We start from the raw sequence: 24,627 nt of genomic DNA on the forward strand, positions 1-24,627 counted from the left end.
AACAGAACCTAATAAACACTCTGCAGGGAAAATTTAACGTAATGAGGCAGTAGGTAAGTGGAAAATGGGTCACAACGACCGCGCCACGTGTTCTATCTCGTTCACATCGCGTCCAGTCACCAGCGTGTTTGTATTATACCTACTGGGGATTTTTGATAAGTATTTTTTACCAGTGGACGCCCCGCGATTTTACCTGTATAGTTCTTTCTCGTTAACGTGAAATTACGAGGCAAAAACATAGCCCATGTTAATCGTTGATAATGCAGCTTTGTGTGGATTTTTATCCTTCTCCTTACAAGTTAGAGTCCATCCATTGCATCATCACTTTTTTTTATTTTATTCTTTACAATCTCACCTGATGGTAAGTGATGATGCAATCTAAGATGGAAGCGGGCTAACTTGTTAGGAGGATGACGAAAATTCACACTCCTTTCGGTTTCTACACGGCATCGTACCGGAACGCTAAATCGCTTGACGGTACGTCTTTGCCGGTAGGGTGGTAACTAGCCACGGCCGAAGCCTCCCACCAGCTAGACCTGGACCAATTAAGAAAATCTCAATCGGTCCAGCCGGGGATCGAACCCAAGACCTCCGTCTTGTAAATCCACCGCGCATACCACTGCGCCACGGAGGCCGTCAAAACTTACCTATAGGGTGGTAGATATTTCATCCTCAGATGAGTAGGCCAAGATACGCGTGATAAAGCACGCGTGACCCTCGCCACGGCTCATTGCATTACGCACTTTGTTCTTCCTTCTAGATTATATTACACGTGTAAGCGATCAATGTAGAGTATGTACCAGCGGCGAAGAGTTCATACAGGCCGATTCCTGGCGGGTTACCTTTTAAAAATCCATACATATTCATTATAGCTGACGCCGCGCGGTTTCACTCGCGTGGTTCCCGTTCCCATAAGAATACGGGGATAATATATAGCCTATAGTCTTCTTCTATAAATGGGCTATCTAACACTGAAATATGTTTTTAAATCGGACCAGTAATTCCTGAGGTTAGTGCGTTCAAGCAAACAAGCTTTATAATATTAGCTTTCTTAACTACTCGTAAGTACAGATATATGCTACAAATTATTTAGCTTCATCATCATATCAGCCGATGGACGTCCACTGCAGGATATAAGCCTTTTGTAGGGACTTCCAAACATCACGATACTGAGCCGCCTGCATCCAGCGAATCCCTGCGACTCGCCCGATGTCGTCAGTCCACCTGGTAGGGGGTCGACCAACACTACGCTTACTAGTGCGGGATCGCCATTCCAGCACTTTGGGACCCCAACGTCCATCGGCTCTTCGAACTTATTTAGCTTACATAGACTTTATTGATTACAACGATTGTTGATTAAGTCAAGTCAAGTCAAAATTCATTTATTTCAAATAGGCTTAGTTTACAAGCTCTTTCGAAACGTCAGGTAATAATATTAAACTTAAGATAATGGTGATAATAATTATTCGAAAATTTAAAATTAAAGTTACGAGGGTTCCAAACGCGCCTTGGTCCGAGAAGAGCAAACAACAAACTCAGCCAGGTTTTTCCTTTTTTAGTTTATCACCATTTAACAATAGGTATATAAGTAGCCTGTCATGTAATACATTTCATTTCCAAGCAATTTTGTCAGGAATGCATTTCTCCATCTAAACTCTTCCTCCTTCATAAGCTATCAAATGAAAATTAAAGAAAATGTCAAGAAAACCCTCGAGATCGAGAGAGTGCCGAAATAATGCTTACACAGCAACGTCTTTGCGAACGGACGGAGGTCGTTGATTGATGGTGGGGCGGAGACCAAGTAGGGTTGCCAATAAAATAAGTTTTTTAATTAAATAGTTTACCACATGGCCAGAAGAAAAGATTTTGGCGCAACCCAACATGTCCCATTGTCTCAACAGTGAGCTTAATCTGGGTTGATAATGATTTAATCCCTTAAACACATACCTAGTGGTTTAATTTTCAATATAACTAAGTGTGTAGATGTATGGTATGGTATACATACTGCCACTTTTCTACATATTACATACCTATGTATGCAAAAATGTTGCCAATTCCGACTAAACTTTAACATATTACTTGATAAGTTAACTTTTTACCATGCATTTTTCCGGGATCAAAATGATGGGAGTAGCCCATGTGTTAATCCAAAGTAAAATCTTTTTCCATTCCAAATGTCAGCCAAATCGCTTTCACACTTACACACAAACTTTCGCCTTTATAATATTAGTGTGATAATATTGAAAAAGTGAAGTGAATGTGAAGTGTGAAGTAATCTATACAAAACAATGAGCATTTTTTTTGTCTATTAGTCTGTCTGTCAGTCAAACAAACACTCAGTTGTTTGTCCGAACTACACTGACTTTAAACGGTTTAACCGACTTTAGACTTCAGAAGTTAGGTATTTGAGGCTATTTTTATCCCGAAAAAGTCCATGGTTTTACGCGGGGTTCGTAGCAAACTAAATTTTCGGAGTAAGTCGCGGGCGTCCACTAGTATTTTTAATAAATATCATAGCCATCGTTGTTTTATGAATTTATATAAACTAAAAATCAAACATTTATTAGTCAACAGTTTCCCAATCGTGCCAAATATTTTATTTCCATAGGCGTTTAAAAATTAAAGCATCACAATAAATGTCCCGATGTTATGTATTTTATTAGATGTTGTGTTAAAAACATTTGTTTTTCAGTCGAAATGACGGGCGTAAAATGTATTTTTTTCACTGTTAACTGACAGTGATCGATCGGCTGTATTTAATGGCTCAACGTTTGTCAGCGGACCGCCCGTCTCATGATGTATTGGTCTGGATGGCTGGCACTTATCAGTGCATTGCTTTAAAGCGCTTATTGCGATTTGCAACTAATACAATAGAAAAAGTAATACTTAGATGGCGGTGTAAGCGGATTCTTAGTAATAGTTTAGATTTGAACTTCTTTATCATGTGAAATTCAAGAATATAAGGAACTAACCGGTAAGTGGCTCAAGTATGCCTCTCTGACAGAGGGTTACATATTTGTACCTTTTGCCGTGGAGACCCTTGGGCCATGGAGTCGCAGTGCCAAAAAAAATTATCGAATCATTTCATCGCGGCTAGTTGCCTCGACTGGTGACAGAAGGGCTGGCTCATTTTTTGAGACTGAGACTGAGAGATTGAGACTTGGTTAACTATGGGCCTCATAGGATGAGTCATGAGAACAAGGTACGCTCGGAATATCTCTGCGTGATCGAATCAAATGATCCGCAGAAGAACCTAAGTCAGCGACATAGCAGTTCGCGAAGCTGAAGTACAAGGCACATAGTTCGAAGAGCCGATGGACGTTGGGGTATCAAGGTGCTGGAATGGCGACCCCGCATTAGGCAGCGATGTGTTGATCGACTCCCCAAAAGGTGGAGTAAAGACATCAAGCGAGTCGCAGGGATTCGCTGGATGCAAGCGGCTCAGGATCGTGATGTTTGGAAGTCCCTACAAAAGGCATATGTCCTTCAGTGGACGTCCATCGGCTGATATAATGATGATAGTCTAATGAGTGAGGCCTGAGGATAGAATAACATATTTGATATTAGTACGTAATAATAGTTAATTACTTACACTTTATGATTTCGATATTAGTGCATGATTAAGGTATTTTCTAATATTACCAGCGTAGTAGGTACTAATTGTATTCATTGATGTGGCAACCCTAAAGTCGATAGTAAAACTAAAGCCGGCAAGCGAGTGCGCTGTAGTACTGACTTCTTAATCTTTGAAACGGATTTCCGCGAATGTTGAGAAGGATTACGAACAGACGGATTTGAGCCGAACTAGCAATGCATCACTCTTATCTCATACTAATGTTAAATGGACTTCAGAAAAAAGGATTTATTTCGAAAGGTTTTTTCTTATATCCCACATATTTACCAGCCTTACGTCAGCCACTGACGATTAAGTAAGCTCACATGCCTGCAGCGCTAACGGCTTGACAGCCGACAAAACTGATCACGTGTTAATCGCGATGTGCATGACATCATGCAGATTGAGACCAACACACGATCAGTTTTATCAGACGTCAAGCCGAATGGTGAGTGGCTAGCATTAGATTAAATATTGTTCTCTACGTTAGCTACAAGACCTTTTTTTTAATGATGTTGTTTAATACGTGTAATGCATTCGATTTTAAAACAAGAGTTTTATCATTGCCTGGCCAAAATCTAAACTGATCAGAAGTAACTGTTTTCATAATATTACGAGTATTCCGTGGAAACATATAGGTGTCCATATTGTAGACAGTATTTTAGAGGAGGGTAGGGTCGAATGGGCTATCTATGAACTATACCCGAACCAATTCTTAACAAATTAATTGCTCAAAACCTCATTTCTGACGCTAATCTATTTTGATTTTTTAATCGTATTGTTTTTTATCTATGAAAATACGTTTTACTTATGTCTCAACGCTACAAAATACTGTCAACGTACGTTTCACACCAAAACCAGACTATCAGCAAGAGAATTCAACAAATAGAAACCTACACGTATCCATATCTACTTTAGATGTCTTGCGTCAACAATATACATAATATATAATAATATATATGAAAAAAAAAATAAAAGGATGTCGGGTTGAGTGGTCATGCTCGTATTTTACGTGCATTTCACACCAAAACCAGAGAATCCATAGCAGATGTATGGCTCTACAATAATACCAAAATGATTTTTTTATTGATTTTTAAATATGACGGTCATTAAAAGTAACTCTTTATTGTATCCCGTGGAAACCTACACTGTGTTCATACCCTAGACGTCTTACATCAACGTATAGAGGAGGGTCGGGTCGAGTGGCCATCTATAAACTATACCCGATCCAATTCCTACCGAATTACCTCGAGTGCAAACATGTGAGCGCACCATCAATCACCCCCGGCCTCCCCTCTGACGGTTGTGATTTGTCAAGTGTGTTTGTTTAGAAGCTTACATTAAGGGATACTGCAACGATGTGGCAACGTTGCTTGGTGAATATTTTTTTTTATTTATCCCCCATAATTAATAATATTATACGTATGTGTATGTTTGTAGCATCGTAGCTTCTAAATTTAAACAAATAGACTCATTATTATGCGACTTTCTTTGATTGAAAGCTAAGAGCAAATGGAGCAAATGAGCTGATAAAGTTGAATAGCCATAGCCAATTCTAACATAATTATAATATCTGTTTTCTATTATGATAGTAATAATTTCTGTAAATAAAAAAAATGTTATTATAGCGATATTTCGTTATCAACCCATATTCGCAGTCTTTCCCGACTAGTTGGAGGGCAAATATTCTTTTTAAAAAAAAAATAATAAAAAAAAATATTCGGCTCACTGCTAAACTCGAGTCTCCTCTCAGAATGAGAGGGGTTAGGCCAATAGTCCACCACGCTGGCCCAATACGGATTGGCAGACTTCACACACGCAGAGAATTAAGAAAATTCTCTGCTATAGGTTTCCTCACGATGTTTTCCTTCACCGTTTGAGACACGTGATATCTAATTTCTTAAAATGCACACAACTGATAAGTCGGAGGTGCATATGCTCCGGACTGGATTCGAACCCACACACTCCCGAATCGGAAGCAGGGGTCATATCCATAGCTATTTATACCTACACTATTAGTAGTTATTTAAGAGTGTCCTAGTTAAGAATATTTATTTGAAAAATAAATATTCTTAAGAAGTTAGTTAAGAATATTTATTTGAAAAATAAATATTCTTAACTAGCGGACGGCCGCGAATTTATCGGCGTGGAATTCAGTTTTTCACAACATTAGTGTGATTTTAGTAATACTTAGACGAAACGCGGAAATAGCTCTTAATCTTACCGGCAACACCAACAAGAAAAATAAAAATAGTTTCAGCATCGTACTAAAATTGAGCAAGCATTTATATTTCATAAACCAGCAAGTGTATAAACTATTTGAACGACGTACCCTCTTCAGCCGTTAATACCTCATGGGGAGCAGTTTGTGAAACAAAAAGCGAGTACACTGTAAATCAACAGAAATAGCAACCTATCCCGCTAAGTAGGTCTCTAGCTTATAATAAACGGACAGACAAGACGTTGCGTTGTACTCTAGATAGCGGAAAATCTCCGCTATAAACTTTAACAATGCCCCTTGTTTGTTGGGGAGTTGCCTTACGCGGCAGTTGTGTTTGTGAAATGCAAGACCATAGGGTCAAGCAAAAATATTAATATATTATTGCTATTAAGGAATAGATTTATAGCAATGTTCCCCAATGGGAATCTAACAAAAATATCTACCTACACCGCTAAGTAGATTTGTAACTTATAATAATAAAATCGTACAGACAAGACGTTGTGTTGTTTACCAGATAGTGGAATATATCCGCTTTACGCATTATGTCTAACATAACATAAGATTTGTTTGTTAGTGAAATAAGCCCAAACTCTATGAGTTAAGCTAAGCCTTCCAAGCCGAGTTGAAGCAACGTATTGTGTTTGAGCATTGAGGGAAGTCTGGCCCTACAGAAGGCTGTCATAATAAGTTCATTATGAAAATAAAGATGTTGAGGAGACTAGGTTTCTGTCTTTTCGGGAGAATAAATTCATATTATTAAAAAAAACTAATTTGCTTTAGACCACACTAGTAAAACTTATTTTGCCCATCCTCTCAATGTCCGTTTTCCTCGCCGGATTACACTTTTTGTAACGCAATTCACCAGCTTACTCCCCAAGTCAAGCGTGCGTAAAGAAGTTTTACATCAAAATCATATACGAACACGTTCAAAGTAAAGTCTTGTCGTCTACGTGTTACTTGTCAGCTATATAAAGCATCCGGACCCTAGATATTGTTTCTTATATCTCGGCCAGTTCCCCAGCGCGCTGAATTTTGAAACAATGTAGCTCAGTTTAGATACTAGACCGGGTTTATAAATAGGTTTAGACAAAACACGACCCGAGAGCGCCATAACGGAGTCTAGAACTTTCTGTTTCGGAATATTGTGATTTTGGTTAGGGTTCGCAATACAGATAAATGCCTCAGATGTAGAATTGAATAGAATTAAATTGTACAGCAGTAGAATTCAAATGTACAACGCGTTATTTAAATAGTTGAAAAATATTTATTGTTTTCGCGGCACTAAAACAACTTAGATATACATCGATGGCTGTAACAAAATCAAGTATATATTTTACAAATTTTCAACTAAGATGAATTAAATAATGACTTTTGTTAATTACAACCGCATATATAATACCTAATACATATAATCTAAAAACTATAAAAAAAATACAACCGACTTCAAAACCTAAAAACGTACCCACTAAACTAAAAAGCGAAAAATAACATCATAATATGTTCTACCTGCTGATCAGTATGAAGGCGGTGCTAAGCCGGTGATGTATTAATTCAAGCCATGTGAGCATATCTTATAGATTTAGATTTTGCAGACAATGTTGTTTCATGTGGTCCTGTCAGAAATGGCTTAAATTAAGAAAGAAAGAAAGAAAGAAAGAAAGAAAATATATTTATTACTACATTATGCCACACACCACAATTATTTAAGAATAATACCCTGCGATATGTGGCATAACCTAGAAAAAGGTCCTAGCTCAGCATATTGCTGTATGCTCCCCATAAACAAAGAACATACAGCGCTGATTTTCAGCTAGGACCCAGTTCTAAGTGCCACCATGAAAACAGGCAACATAAACCTATATTTAAAGCAAAACCAAATTAAAACATATAACTAGTTTAAAACATATAAAAAAGAACAAAAAGAAAAATTATATAACATTAAAGTACCTACAGTATTAAAACCAACAATCAAATTTATTCCCAAGTTTAATAACTATACTATTATTATTATATTTACTTACTATAACTACATAATAAATAAAAAAAGAAAAAGAATATTTATATAAAAAATGTAATATGAATGAATAATTACTAAATTTGTACATTAATAAATATAATATTGATTACACATATAAGTTACACATAGTATAATATATAAATATTTGCTATAAGAAAGAAAACTCCGCCACATGATGCTGGAATTCCATCTGTTTGTCGAGGAGAAATCGGTTCAATAATTTTTTAAATTTAAATTTAGACTTGATTTTTTTTATTGGTGGGGGAATATTATTCCAGCATTTAGTAGCGGAGTATGTAAATGACCCTCTAAACGCGGCAGTACGGTGAGGGGGAACCCGAAATTGATGTCGGCAGCTGCGACGCACGGTTTCATCATCAGCCGCCCAAGTGAGTTTATGAAGAAGATACAGTGGTTTACCCTCCTTAATAACTCCAAACAGTAAACACGCCAAATGTAACTTTCTTCTAGTTCTCATCTTTAACAAACTATGATGGTTCAAAAATGGAGTAATATGAGTTCTTGGCGGGACATTAAAACAGAAACGAGCACAAGCATTTTGTACTCGTTGTATTAAGCGCTTGGTTCTACACAGAAGTCGAGGACCAAATACAACATCTGCATAGTTAAGCTTTGACAATACCAAAGATTCGACCAATTTTATACGTAGTTCCTGAGAGAGGTAATCGCGGACCTTATAAATGATTTTTAGCCGATAAAAACAATTTCGAACTACCTCTGCCACATGATCCTAAAACCTAAGGCCAGAATCCATAAGTAGACCTAAATTACGTGCTTGGGAAACTCGCTCCAAAATGTTACCCCTAATGGAAATATTGACATGCTCCAAATTGACTTTATGCAATTGTTTAATTGTACCAAATAAAATGAATTTTGACTTTGAAGGGTTAAGGACAAGAGAATTACACTCAGACCAGTCTGCTATTCGATCAAGGTCCTCATTAATCAAATTAACGGCTTTATCAACATCTTCCGGCTTACAGGAATAGTACAGTTGCAGGTCATCAGCATACAGATGGTACTTGCAGTTTTTAATCTGCTGGATTATATCCGCACAATATATAATGAAGAGAAGCGGACCCAAAACCGAACCCTGTGGTACACCTCTAGGTACTAACGTAGATGTTGAACGCCGTTTACTGCCATCATCATATGCTATTTCCACAAACTGTGTCCTGTTACTGAGATAACTATCAAACCATTTAACAGTATCAATATCAAACCCATAATATGACAACTTTGATAATAAGAGTGCAACATTGATACTGTCAAATGCTCGAGAAAAATCGAGAAGCACAAGAACAGTACACATACCCGCATCCTGCGATGTAAGTATGTTGTCTGTGACATCCAACAGAGCCGTCACTGTACCACGACCAGCCCTAAACCCGGACTGATACTCCGGCAAAATTTTCCGCTTCTCTACGTATGCTGAAACCTGCAAGTGCACTACTTTTTCTAGTATTTTTGAGAAGCACGGTAAAATGCTAATCGGGCGAAGGTCTTTAGGTGTTTGGGGAATTGGTATTTTAGGTAGGGGACGAATCAAAGCAGTTTTCCAGTCATTTGGAAAAACAGAGCTAGTAATCGAGGTGTTAATTATGGTCATAATAGTGTCAACACTTTGCGGGAGTGTCATAAACATCATGTCCAGTGTAATTTTATCAGTACCTTCAGCATTCGAGTGAAGATTTTTAAGAATTTTTAAAATATCAATTTCAGAAATAGTAGATAAAGAGAAGGAATCGCTATAAAGATGATTAAATTCATAATAGGTAAGAAGAGATAAAGATGTAATGTTAGCACCTGGGACATTTAGAAAATGAGCATTTATTGCCTCGACATCTGTGAAATGTGCTGGTAATGAAACTTTTTTGTTAGGCAGCACAGTAGTTTTTAAATTAGTCCACATTATTTTAGGAAATTTTATTTTATTATTAATATCATGCTTGAAATAAGCGCGCTTTTCGTTGTGAATGGACTCGATAACCAAATGTTTATACTGTATGTAGTTAATTTTATTTGCTTCACATTTATCACAACGCCATTTTTCGTGTGCATCGTCCCTTAATCTCATCATTAACTTAACGTTATGCGTTATCCATGGGCAATAACGTTCTTTGGCCATTATTGTCTTCCGAGGAGCATGCTTATCAAAAAGATCCATTACATACCCGTTGAAAGACGAAACCATTTTATTAACGCATTTTAAAGAGTGAATATTAGCCCACGGTATTTCGCCAAGATCTTTATTCCAACTATCTAGGCAAATACTCTTAAGTGGTCTAAATTCAATAAGCTTAGGTGGTATTTTATCTCTTTTTACACTTAAAACACATTCAAGAAGAGCATGGTTACCCAAGGATGGTATATGTACAACATTGACGTTTTTTACTGGGAGATTACTAGATATAGTGTCGATTAAAGTTTCGCTTGTTCCTGTAAAATGAGTAGGGGAGGATATTATTTGCGTTAATTGTAAATAACTAAAAAAAGTGTTTAATTTCATTGATTTAGAGTCATTATTATTTAATAAATTTATATTGAAATCTCCCATTAAAATTACATGATCATAATTAGATAGCGACTGAATACTATCTGTCAGAACATCTAAAAACAGATCAACATTAAGCCACTGGGGTCGATATGCGGTACCTATTGCAATTTTAAGGGAGTTTATAGTCAGACCAATCCACATTTGTTCCACCGTTTCATGTCGGGGAAACGAACATGTCCTCGTCGTGATACCTCTTTTGATATAAAAGGCAACGCCACCACCACGACCCCTTCGAACAGCGCCTGGCCGAGGAATATGTTGCAGTCTATAACCAGGGACCGAAGGAGCACGACCTTCCTCACCAGAGCGCAGCCAGGTTTCATTAATCGCCATAATGTCGACCTTAAAGCGATCCATGGCTACCAAGAACTCATCATGCCCTGTACCAAGAGATCCTGCGTTTAGGAAACCAATTTTCAAAAATTTCTTACAATTGAATTACATAACGAAAAAAGATAAATAATTTATTTAAATAAAAAATAACTACATAAAATAATTGCTTCTACTATTATCGTACCGCTCATAACATTGAATAAATAAAATGTTATGTAAAACTGAGAAATACTCATCAAATTTTTGATAGTATATAGTTTTCTTGTATATAAATAATAAAGCAAAGAGAAAATAAAAGTATAAAATGTCATGATCATTAAAAAAGAAAGTAAATGTATAGTAGGTATTCTGAGCGTTACAGTATAATTCGACAATAAGTAATAATGCAATAAAATAAAATATGTAATTTTAAACAGATTTAAAATTATTAAAAAATAATTACTATAATTTTTAGGTTTTACAAAGCACATAAATAAACTTAAACTATAGGAGTACGGTATTACATTGTTATATGAATAAATAATTAATTGTAAATAATTAATTGTAAATAAATAATTTGTATTTGTAGAAACAATCATAAACTTGGAAATACTAAATACTATATACTTAATACAAAGTTGTGAAAGGTTTAAAAACTGTAAAATATTATTAATATTAGACATGAAACCCTTACATCTATATAAACGGTATGATATTTTAATTTTATACATTATAATCAAATAGACATATCCGAAAAAAATTTATCAATATCGGCTTCGGTGCGCACACGAAGCACAGGCGAAGTATTTGTTTGACGTATGTAAATACGACCGCCCTTGGTCCACATAAATCTGCAGTTCTTCTTGCGGCCCTCCTCGCGCACTTTATAAAATAGTTGCCGGTTTGATTTAGTGAGATGCTCATTAACGTAGAATCGTTTCGGCGCGGAGTCTATGATGCCCGATGAGTCGACGCCTCGACGAACGCGCGCTGCTCGTAACAAATCGTCTCGTATCGCGCGCCGAGTGAGACGCAAGACAACAGGCCGCGGGCGCCGCTCCTGCCCGCTCGCGCCGTCACTCCTGCCCTCCAGTGGCGCGCGCCGCGGACCCAGCCGCACCGCAGAAACTACGTCACGGCTTTCTATGTCTACTCCTAATTTTTTTGCCAAAAGGCTACTTAGATTTATGAGATTTTCACCCGGTGTTTCCAGCAACCCAGTTATTTCTACGTCATTTAACAAAAGGTCTTGATCTCGTTCATTGAGTTGCTCCTGTAGACGGGAAATAACTGATTGCATTGAGGCACCGTCACTATGCTCCTGTGTCACAGACTGCTCCTCCAAGCGCGCCAATCTAGCCTCAATGTTTTCAACTCGGCTATTGAACTCAGTTATGGTTAAATTTAACCGCGCCATTTCTCCTCGCATGCACGACATTTCGCTACGCAGAAGCCTTAATTCAGACACGATGCTATCAGCGACACTGATCTGCATGCTAGCGTTCTCAGTTGCCTGTGCCCTAGGAGTCGCTGCCTCCGCTAGATCTGTAGGGCTGGCTGCGCTTGCGATTTTAGAGGCCTCTTTACCTTTATTGCCCTTATTGCAGTGACCACATACCCATTTCCGGGGAACAGGGCCACTGGGACTTAACTTAGCGCAATCTCGATGTGATAAATCGCTAGGCGGTACGTCTTTTGTCGGTAGGGTAACTAGCCACGGCCGAAGCCTCCCACCAGCCAGACCTGGACCAATTAAGAAAATCTCAATCGGCCCAGCCGGGGATCGAACCCAGGACCTCCGTTTTGTAATCCACCGCGCATACCACTGCACCACGGAGGCCGTCAAAAACTACATGAAAATCCGTTTGTTAGTTTGCGGGTTTATCGCGAACAGACAGACAGACAGATAGACACGACGAAGGGCCATCTTTTTAATTTTAAGATAGATTACTCTCTAAATCCATGTTGTTATCTTCTAAATAGCGGACGGCAATAAATTCCGTCGTAATGGACATGGCAGGGATTTTTGTCCGGACCATGATCGAGATTAACCTGTCCGCAACCGGGATTATCCGGGTGTGTCCGGCGCGGGACCGGATCCGGGTACAAGTGTCCCTGACCGGCGGCGGGCAGCAATTTGTCTTTAGCATTAATTTGGATTTATTGTACTTTGTTATATATTTTAAGACCTAATTTAGATTAACGACTATTTTTTACGATCTACTCGTAATATGTGATTAGGCGTTTGAAACGTCTCAGATTCGATTCTTATTTTGGTGATATTTCGAGATGTTTTTATTAGCATTTATTGGCACTATAATGTAAAGCATATTTTACTATTTGTAAATTGTAAAAATGAAAAATGCTGCATTAATATTAGCTCAGCCGTTTTGAAGCGATGCGAAGAATTTTCTTAATTCTCTGCGTGTGTGAAGTCTGCCAATCCCCATTGGGCCAGCGTGGTGGCCTAAACCCTCTCATTCTGAAAGGAGACTCGAGCTGAGCAGTGAGCCGAATATGGCTTGATACTGATGACATAGGCATGCTATAACTGAAACAGAACCTAATAAACACTCTGCAGGGAAAATTTAACGTAATGAGGCAGTAGGTAAGTGGAAAATGGGTCACAACGACCGCGCCACGTGTTCTATCTCGTTCACATCGCGTCCAGTCACCAGCGTGTTTGTATTATACCTACTGGGGATTTTTGATAAGTATTTTTTACCAGTGGACGCCCCGCGATTTTACCTGTATAGTTCTTTCTCGTTAACGTGAAATTACGAGGCAAAAACATAGCCCATGTTAATCGTTGATAATGCAGCTTTGTGTGGATTTTTATCCTTCTCCTTACAAGTTAGAGTCCATCCATTGCATCATCACTTTTTTTTATTTTATTCTTTACAATCTCACCTGATGGTAAGTGATGATGCAATCTAAGATGGAAGCGGGCTAACTTGTTAGGAGGATGACGAAAATTCACACTCCTTTCGGTTTCTACACGGCATCGTACCGGAACGCTAAATCGCTTGACGGTACGTCTTTGCCGGTAGGGTGGTAACTAGCCACGGCCGAAGCCTCCCACCAGCTAGACCTGGACCAATTAAGAAAATCTCAATCGTTCCAGCCGGGGATCGAACCCAAGACCTCCGTCTTGTAAATCCACCGCGCATACCACTGCGCCACGGAGGCCGTCAAAACTTACCTATAGGGTGGTAGATATTTCATCCTCAGATGAGTAGGCCAAGATACGCGTGATAAAGCACGCGTGACCCTCGCCACGGCTCATTGTATTACGCACTTTGTTCTTCCTTCTAGATTATATTACACGTGTAAGCGATCAATGTAGAGTATGTACCAGCGGCGAAGAGTTCATACAGGCCGATTCCTGGCGGGTTACCTTTTAAAAATCCATACATATTCATTATAGCTGACGCCGCGCGGTTTCACTCACGTGGTTCCCGTTCCCATAAGAATACGGGGATAATATATAGCCTATAGTCTTCTTCTATAAATGGGCTATCTAACACTGAAATATGTTTTTAAATCGGACCAGTAATTCCTGAGATTAGCGCGTTCAAGCAAACAAACTTCAGTACAGATATATACTGCAAATTATTTAGCTTCATCATCATATCAGCCGATGGACGTCCACTGCAGGACATAGGCCTTTTGTAGGGACTTCCAAACATCACGATACTGAGCCACCTGCATCCAGCGAATCCCTGCGACTCGCCCGATGTCGTCAGTCCACCTGGTAGGGGGTCGACCAACACTACGCTTACTAGTGCGGGATCGCCATTCCAGCACTTTGGGACCCCAACGTCCATCGGCTCTTCGAACTTATTTAGCTTACATAGACTTTATTGATTACAATGATTGTTGATTAAGTCAAGTCAAGTCAAAATTCATTTATTTCAAATAGGCTTAGTTTACAAGCTCTTTCAAAACGTCAGGTAATAATATTAAACTTAAGATAATGGTGATAATAATTATTCAAAAACTTAAAATTAAAGTTACGAGGGTTACAAACGCGCCTTGGTCTGAGAAGAGCCCACAACAAACTCAGCCAGGTTTTTCCTTTTTTAGTTTATCACCATTTAACAATAGGTATATAAGTAGCCTGTCATGTAATACATTTAATTTCCAAGCAATTTTGTCAGGAATGCATTTCTCTATCTAAACTCTACCTCCTTCATCAGCTATCAAATGAAAATTAAAGAAAATGTCGAGAAAACCCTCGAGAACGAGAGAGTGCTGAAATAATGCTTACACAGCAACGTCTTTGCGAACGGACGGAGGTCGTTGATTGATGGTGGGGCGGAGACCATGTAGGGTTGCCAATAAAATAAGTTTTTTAATTAAATAGTTTACTGCATGGCCAGAAGAAAAGATTTTGGAGCTAAAACCCAACATGTCCCATTAGCGCAGCAGTGAGCTTAATCTGGGTTGATAATGATTTAATCCCTTAAACACATACCTAGTGGTTTAATTTTCAATATAACTAAGTGTGTAGATGTATGGTATGGTATACATACTGCCACTTTTCTACATATTACATACCTACGTATGCAAAAATGTTGCCAATTCCGATTAAACTTTAACATATCACTTAGTAAGTTAACTTTTTAAATACTTACATACAATAAACTAATCTATACAAGAAGCATTTTGCAAATAACTTGCACTGTAAAGGTAGACTTCCGTTTTTGGCGACCGCGACGCGCGACCGCGACCTGCAACCGCGCGACCCACTGCATTATATGGATGGATGGTCTCATGCTTTGTCTAGTGCTCCATATATCCATTGGTCGCAAGTCGCGGTCGTCGCGATCGTCAAGAACGGAAGGATACCTTTAGATATCCTTGGTTAGGTATTTGAGGCTATTTTTATACCAAAAAAAATCATGGTTCTCGCTGGGGTTTTGGTAAAGAAAATTTTCGGAGTAAGTCGCGGGCGTCCACTAGTATTTCTAATAAATATCATAGCCATCGTTGTTTTATGAAATTATATAAACTAAAAATCAAACATTTATTAGTCAACAGTTTCCCAATCGTGCCAAATATTTTATTTCCATAGGCGTTTAAAAATTAAAGCATCACAATAAATGTCCCGATGTTATGTATTTTATTAGATGTTGTGTTAAAAACATTTGTTTTTCAGTCGAAATGACGGGCGTAAAATGTATTTTTTTCACTGTTAACTGACAGTGATCGATCGGCTGTATTTAATGGCTCAACGTTTGTCAGCGGACCGCCCGTCTCATGATGTATTGGTCTGGATGGCTGGCACTTATCAGTGCATTGCTTTAAAGCGCTGAAAGCGATTTGCAACTAATACAATAGAAAAGGTAATACTTAGATGGCGGTGTAACTGGATTCTTAGTAGTTGTAGTAGTAGCGGCATCTGAACTGGGTCCTAACTGAAAATCTGCTGCATACTTCTTTTTTGTGTAGGAAGTATGTGGCAAATTGCTGAGTTAGGGCCTTTTTTTAGGTTATGCCACATATTTCAAGGCATTCTTTTTTTATTGCTCCACTTTTTGCGTGGACAATTAAGCTATGGAATAATTTAGAATTTAAGAACGCAATATGTGGCATTACTTAAAATAAACATCTTTCTTTCTTAGTAGATTTAAAACCCTTCTAATGAAGTGAAAATTCAAGAAGACAAGAAAGATCTTTTCACCATGACCTCCATGACCTATGATTCCGAGACTAGGTTAACTATGGGCCTCATAAGATGGCTCAGAGTCATGAGAACGAGCTACACTTGGAGTATCTCTGCGTGATCGAATCAAATAAGGAGATCCGCAGAAGAACCAAAGTCACCGACATAGCTCTTCGCGAAGCTGGAGTGGCGTCGCTGAGGTCCCATAAGGAGCCTACGGCATTTACACAGTCAGATTATATGGATGCAGGCGGCGTAGGATTGTGATGTTTGAAAGTCCCTTCAAAAGGCCTATGTCCTGCAGTGGACGTCCATCGATGATGATATGATGATGGTCAATGGTCTAATGAGTGAGGCCTGAGGATCGAAAAACATATTTTTCGGATTTGATATTAGCACGTAACCTTAATAGTTAAGTACTTACACCTTACCTTTATGATTACGATATTAGTACATAATTAAGGTATTTTCTAATATTAACATCATCATCATCATCATCATCATCATCATCATCATACTGCTGTACATAGGCCTCTTTCATTTACTTCCGAGCACATCGGTCTCGAGCCGCCAGCATCCAGCGGCTATTATTACCAGTTTAATAGGTACTAATTGTATTCATTGATGTGGCAACCCTAAAGTCGATAGTAAAACTAAAGCCGGCAAGCGAGTGCGCTCTAGTACTGACTTCTTAATCTTTGAAACGGATTTCCGCGAATGTTGAGAAGGATTGCGAACAGACGGATTTGAGCCGAACTAGCAATGCATCACTCTTATCTCATACTAATGTTAAATGGACTTCAGAAAAAAAGGATTTATTTCGAAAGGTTTTTTTATAAGACGAACATATTTACCACCCTTACATCATCCACTGACGATCAAGTAAGCTCACATACCTGCAGCACTAACGGCTTGATTGCCGACAAAACTGATCGTGTGTTGGTCGCGATGTGCATGACATCATGAGATCATGCCGATCGGGTTTATCAGATGGTGAGTGGCTAGCATTAGATTAAATATTGTTCTCTACGTTCGCTACGATAAGACCTTCTTTTAATGCATACTACGTTTAAAAAGTACATTTTTAAAACAAAAGGATTTATCCTTGACTTTATCTGAACATATTTACCACCCTTACATCATCCACTGACGATAAAGTAAGCTCACATGCCTGCAACGCTAACGGCTTGACAGACGACAAAACTGATCGTGTGTTGGTCGCGATGTGCATGACATCATGCCGATCGTGACCAACACACGATTAGTTTTATCAGACGTCAAGCGGGATGGTAAGTGGCATTAGATTAAATATTTTTCTCTACGTTCGTTACGATAAGACCTTTTTTAACAAGAGTTTTATCATTGCCCTTGTCTATCTAAAATCTAAACTGATCAGAAATAACTGTTCATATTATTATTCCGTAGAAACCAACACATTTCCATATTCTAGGCCAGGGTAGGCGAACCAATGGCACGCGTGCCATTGATGGCACACGACACAATATTTTGGGCACGTCGCCGATCATAAAACATGTGTAAAGTAGGTATTTGACATAAATTATTTGTCATCTAACCTGCAGCAACAGAAGTCACACTAATTTTACAATAATTTAATTTATGCGTGTAATAAAAACATTCCAAAATGTACCTCTTTTGTTTACTTTATTTCATAAAGAGTTTTGATAGTATTTATTATTGTTATTCTCCAAATAATCAGAAAGTCAAAATTATTTGATGGCACGCCAATGACCCCATTAAACATTTTTTAGAAAAAAAGGCACGTTGATGCATAAAGGTTCGCCTACCCTGTTCTAGGCAGTATTCTTGAGGAGGGTAGGGTTGAATGGGCCATCTATGAACTTTACCCGAACCAATTCTGACCAAATTAGTTGCTCAAAACCTCATTGCCGACGCTAATCTGTTTGATTTATAAATTTTAGAGTATGTATTCTTTGCGGAAATGCGAATACGGTTTCACACCAAAACCAGATAATCCACAGCAGATGTATGGCTCAACAATGATACTTTGCAATCATCGATATAAATCGTTAGATGGGCCCCTACATATTAAAGAACGCACAATGATTTATGTCAAAAACATTTTACTGTTTTTTCTTGTTTAGTCCCTTAATTATGCCTTCGTGTTCATTTTGGAAATGTAAAAACACATGCCGCAACACGAATAAAGAGGAAAGATGCTACTTTTTATGGGTAAGTATTTGCTAAATGACAATTCCGCGACGCTTCGGGGCCCATCTATTGATCTACGATCGATGTTTGCAATGAAATACATTAGACACACACACACTAATTTTTTTTTTCAAATAACACCAAAGTGATTTTTTTTTTATTGTTAAATGTGACGGCGATTAAAAGTAACTCTTTATTGTAACTTGTGTAAACCTACCTACCCTAGACGTCTTACATCAACAGCGTATAGAGGAGGGTCGGGTCGAGTGGCCATCTATAAACTATACCCGATCCAATTCCTACCGAATTACCTCGAGTGCAAACATGTGAGCGCACCATCAATCACCCCCGGCCTCCCCTCTGACGGTTGTGATTTGTCAAGTGTGTTTGTTTAGAAGCTTACATTAAGGGATACTGCAACGATGTGGCAACGTTGCTTGGTGAATATTTTTTTTTATTTATCCATCATAATAAATAATATTATACGTATGTGTATGTTTGTAGCATCGTAGCTTCTAAATTTAAACTAATAGACTCTTTATGATGCAGCTTTCTTTGATTGAAAGCTAAGAGCAAATGGTTCTTAGCTGATAAAGTTGAAGAGCCATAACCAATTCGAACATAATTATAATATCTGTTTTCTATTATGATAGTAATAATTTCTGTAAATAAAAAAAATGTTATAATAGCGATATTTCGTTATCAACCCATATTCGCAGTCTTTCCCGACTAGTTGGAGGGCAATGGGAATATTGGTCATAATATAAAAGATATTATGGCAAATATTCTTTAAAAAAAAAAAAAAATAAATAAAAAAAAATATTCGGCTGACTGCTAAACTCGAGTCTCCTCTCAGAATGAGAGGGGTTAGGCCAATAGTCCACCACCCAATACGGATTGGCAGACTTCACACACGCAGAGAATTAAGAAAATTCTCTGGTATAGGTTTCCTCACGATGTTTTCCTTCACAGTTTGAGACACGTGATATCTAATTCCTTAAAATGCACACAACTGATAAGTCGGAGGTGCATATGCTGCGGACCGGATTCGAACCCACACACTCCCGAATCGGAAGCAGGGGTCATATCCATAGCTATTTATACCTACACTATTAGTAGTTATTTAAGAGTGAAATAAATAAATATTCTTAACTAACGGACGGCCGCGAATTTGTCGTCGTGGAATTCAGTTTTTCACAACATTAGTGTGATTTTAGTAATACTTAGACGAAACGCGGAAATAGCTCTTAATCTTACCGGCAACACCAACAAGAAAAATAAAAATAGTTTCAGCATCGTACTAAAATTGAGCAAGCATTTATATTTCATAAACCAGCAAGTGTATAAACTATTTGAACGACGTACCCTCTTCAGCCGTTAATACCTCATGGGGAGCAGTTTGTGAAACAAAAAGCGAGTACACTGTAAATCAACAGAAATAGCAACCTATCCCGCTAAGTAGGTCTCTAGCTTATAATAAACGGACAGACAAGACGTTGCGTTGTACTCTAGATAGCGGAAAATCTCCGCTATAAACTTAAACGAGACCCCTTGTTTGTTGGGGAGTTGCCTTACGTTGCAGTTGCTTTTGTAAAATGCAATACCATAGGGTCAAGCAAAAATATTAATATATTATTGAGCTTTTGAGTAGATTTATAGCAATGTTTCCCAAATGGGAATCTAACATAAAATAGCAACCCGCTAAGAAGATTTCTAACTTATAATAATAATCAAACAGACAAGACGTTGCGTTGTTTTCCAGATAGTGGAATATATAAACTAATAGTATATCCGCTGTAAACTAATAGCTTTGTTTTTTAAGTAGAATGCTTTACGCATTATGTATTTTTCTAATGTGTAACATAACATAAGATTTGTTTGTTACTTAAATAAGCCCAAACTCAATATCTAAGCATTCCAAGCTGAGTTGAAGCAACGTATTGTCTTTGAGCTTTGAGAGAGGTCTGGCCTTGCAGTAGGCCGTTATAATAAGTTGAATGTGATACTATACTTATTTTGCTTTCCCTCTCAATATCCACTTTTCGTAACGCCACCAGCTTACTCCACAAGTTATGCGTACGTAAAGAAGTTTTACTTCAAAATCATATATGGACATGTCTAAAGTAATGTCTTGTCGTCTACGTGTTACTTGTCAGCTATATAAAGCATCCGGACCCTAGATATTGTTTCTTATATCTCGGCCAGTTCCCTAGCGCGCTGAATTTTGAAACAATGTAGCTCAGTTTAGATACTAGACCGGGTTTATAAATAAGTTTAGACAAAACACGACCCGAGAGCGCCATAACGGAGTCTAGAACTTTCTGTTTCGGAATATTGTGATTTTGGTTATGGTTCGCAATACAGATAAATGCTTCAGATGTAGAATTGAATAGAATCAAATTGTACAAAAGCAGAATTCAAATGTACAATGCCTTATTTAAATAGTTGAAAAATGTTTATTTTTTCTAATATAATTTAGATATACAATTATAGGTGGTGTGACACGTGTAAATAGTGTCCCACCTTTCTTGTGGGGGTTGATGCGTTTTACAAACTTTAATTGGCGGCGGCGTATAATTGAGCAAAGTACACCAGTTGTCATTTCATTCAAACATTACACGAATAGAACAGTAGATAACAGCCTATGGACTTACCTTGCTTTTCGGCTTTCTGCGGGCGTCGTTAATGGCTTCTAGATGTCCACGCTGGAATGGCACCACTATAGGATTTCACTAAGTTTTTAGTTCTGCGTAATGTGTAATGACAACTGTCTTTAAACTTTTAATGCGTTGCGTTTGAAGTGCACGACCGTCTTCGAGAGGCGCGAAAATCGGAGTCCGACCGTCGTCAGTCAACGCGTCGCTTCGGTCGACAGCGCGAAAGCGTTTTATGACCTTATTTGGTCATTTTGAAGCATCAATCATTTGATTGGTGGCCGTTGTTAGCCACGCAAAATTGCACCTTACATGATAAGCCATAGGTGTCATCCAACTCTACAGCGCGTTTTTATATTTTCATGAAATGACAACAAGTAGGTATATACCTACTTGTACCGGCTCAAGTATACACCCCGCCTTCACGAAGTGTCATATTAAAGATTATAAAGAAATACTAAACATTAAATTATTTTATAAAGAGAAAAATACTTATATTAATTATTAACAACAGAGAATATATTTATTTGCGTAACTATTATTGCGTGGGAAGTGGATAGAGTTTTACAACTGGGCGTTTATATTCACCCATTTTAGTGTTAACTAAAGCGACCCGTACTACACCATCCTTTCCAGGGAACGTTTTGGTTATCAAACCAAGAGGCCACTGCAAAGGTGGTACATCATCAAATTCAACTAACACAACCATACCTACGGTGATTGGATTGTCCGGTGTACACCATTTGCCTTTGACTTGCAAAGTGTGCAGATAATCCAAACGCCATTTCTTCCAATATGACATAACGAGGCTATCGAGTAACTGTTTTCGATTCTTTAAATTAGGCCTTTCAGGGTTAAAGGTTGTCGTTGGAAAGTATTCTAAAGGCGTGGTCATTAGAAAATGCGCTGGTGTAATAATATCGGGCTGGTGGTCAGATGTTGTTAAACCTAGCGGGCGCGAGTTGAGGATGCACTCAATTTGTGTGAGTACAGTAGATAATTCCTCATAAGTAAGGAGTTGCTTGCCAATGACTCTATAAAGGTGAGCTTTTACGCATTTTATATTTGATTCCCATATTCCACCGAAATGTGGAGAACGCGGCGGAATGGTTTTCCATTCTATTCGTTTTTTTTGTAGTTCTAAACCAAATTTATTTTTATAGTCTGAGCTAAGTAAAAGAGAATATATTTCATCTAATTGAGCCTTTGCTCCAATAAACGTCCCGGACATGTCAGTCCAGATGGTATTTACTGGACCGCGTCTACTCAAGAATCTATTTAAACAGGATATCATGTTATCTGATGTTAAATCTGACGCGAGCTCTATGTGTATTGCCTTTGTCACTAAGCACACGAATAAACATATATACGCTTTCTGTGACTGATATCCACGTCTGCGAGTGAGGGTTATGCGAATCGGACCTGCGTGATCGATTCCTGTAAAAAGGAAGGCCTTTGCTTCCTGGAGGCGATAAGACGGAAGGTCAGCCATGATTGGAGAAGGATGCGAAGGTTTTGTCCTAAAGCAAATATTGCATTTATGAATTCTAGACCTAATAACCGTCCTAGCGTCAAGAATCCAAAATCTTTGTCGTATGATCGACATTAAAAGACCTGCTCCGGTATGACAGTTCTTTAAATGATAATTATCAATTATTAGGTCAACTGCGTGATCATGTTTAGGAAGCAAGGCCGGATGTTTGGCTTCGTAGGGTAAATCTGCATTCGAAAGCCTCCCTCCTATACGTACAATTCCCTTATCATCGAGAAAAACAGACAACTTCTGTAATTTTTTTGATGGTAATTGTTTATTTTTTAAGCGGGTTATTTCATCAGCGAAATGAACGCGTTGAATTTCTTTTATTAAAGCGTTTTCAACAAAAAATATTTTATTGACTTCTCCAGTGTCAGGCAAAAGTCTAGCGAAGCGATAAACATATAAAACAGTGCGTATTAATTTATTCCAAGAGGAAAAGCGTTGCGTTAAATTATATAATATAGATTGTTCGCATTGAACGTTAGTTATTACTAGAGTATTACTTTTAAACTCAGGCAGCGTTTCATATGTCGCGGGAAAAAAATGACTTTTGGGCCATTCAGAAGGTGGTCTATTAAGCCACTCTGGACCATTCCACCAAAGTGAATGCGATATTAATTGAGCTGGTAACATACCACGTGATAAACAATCACTAGGATTCTCAATTCCTGCTACGTGGTAAAAATGTTGTGGATCCAAATTTTCTTGGCATTGAGAAACACGATTACTTACAAATGTATTCCACCTATGCGGAGAGGATTTTATCCACGACAAAGCGATGGTTGAATCGGAAAATGCGTAAATTTCTTCAATATTAATGCGAGTAGAATAAGTTTCCTTTACGATTTTAACTAATTTCGACATTAAAAGAGCGGCGCATAACTCTAACCGGGCAAGTGTAGTTATTTTCAGTGGGGATACTTTCGATTTAGAACATAATAAATTTACAATAATATTGTTATGTGAATCTGTAATGTGTAAGTATACCACACATCCATATCCGTTAAGGCTTGCATCACAAAAAGCTACAATATTTACTTTGCTTCCCTCTTTAATGCCAGTATGACGCGGTATTTGTAAAGAATCTGATAAGAGAGAGAATTCTTTCGTTAATGCTAGATATTTTCTAGTTACATTTTCGCAAGGTGTGTCATCCCAGTCAACTTTATTTATCCAAAGTTCTTTAATAAGTAATTTTGCGTACAAAATAACTGGTGACACAAGACCTAAAACGTCAAATAGCCTAGCGACAAAAGATAAAATCGTGCGTTTTGTACATTTATCATCCAATTTCGAGATGGTAAAATGAAATATATCTGGTTTAGGCTCCCAGGCGAGACCCAACACCTTGCAAATATTATTTTTATCAGAAAAATTTACAACTGTGCGGTGCGTGTTCGGTAAATTATCTAACAGTGACGTAGAATTACTGGTCCATTTGACTAGCTCAAAGGCGCCAGATTTGAATAATGAGACTAATTCTCGTGATAATTCTTTCGCTGTTTCCTCATTCGGTTCTGAGTGTACTAGGTCATCCATATAGAATTGTGATTTGGCAATTTCACTCGCCAATGGAAAGCGTTTATTTTCCTCACTACACAATTGCTGTAATGTTCGCATTGCGAGATACGGACTTGACTTCAATCCGAAGGGAACGCGATTGAAATGAAAAATGCGGATATGTTCTTTATCGTGAAAACGAAATAAAAATTTTAAATATTTCCTATCGCGTGGTGTAACTTCAATTTGAAGATACATTTGTTTAATGTCCGCAGTCATTGCTACCGGAAATAATCGAAAGTTCAAAAGAAGAGTAAACAAATCGGCTTGTAAATTT

The 24,627-nt window shown here is 38.0% G+C and overlaps 2 protein-coding genes across 6 annotated transcripts in view; one reads left to right on the forward strand and one right to left on the reverse strand.

Moving 5' to 3' along the window:
* The window catches only part of LOC112054195 (uncharacterized), a 102,738-nt gene extending 78,660 nt beyond the window's left edge, over window positions 1–24,078 (reverse strand). Inside the window, exon 1 of the transcript XR_008251977.1 lies at window positions 21,254–24,078. The gene's annotated coding sequence lies outside the window, so the exon portion shown is untranslated. The remainder of the gene's footprint in view (window positions 1–21,253) is intronic.
* Window positions 1–24,627, forward strand: part of LOC112053903 (dystrophin, isoforms A/C/F/G/H) — a 702,364-nt gene that overhangs the window by 505,360 nt on the left and 172,377 nt on the right. The gene's annotated exons all lie outside the window — the stretch shown is intronic.

Source organism: Bicyclus anynana, chromosome 22 (assembly GCF_947172395.1).
Source record: "Bicyclus anynana chromosome 22, ilBicAnyn1.1, whole genome shotgun sequence".
NCBI classification, from domain to species: domain Eukaryota; kingdom Metazoa; phylum Arthropoda; class Insecta; order Lepidoptera; family Nymphalidae; genus Bicyclus; species Bicyclus anynana.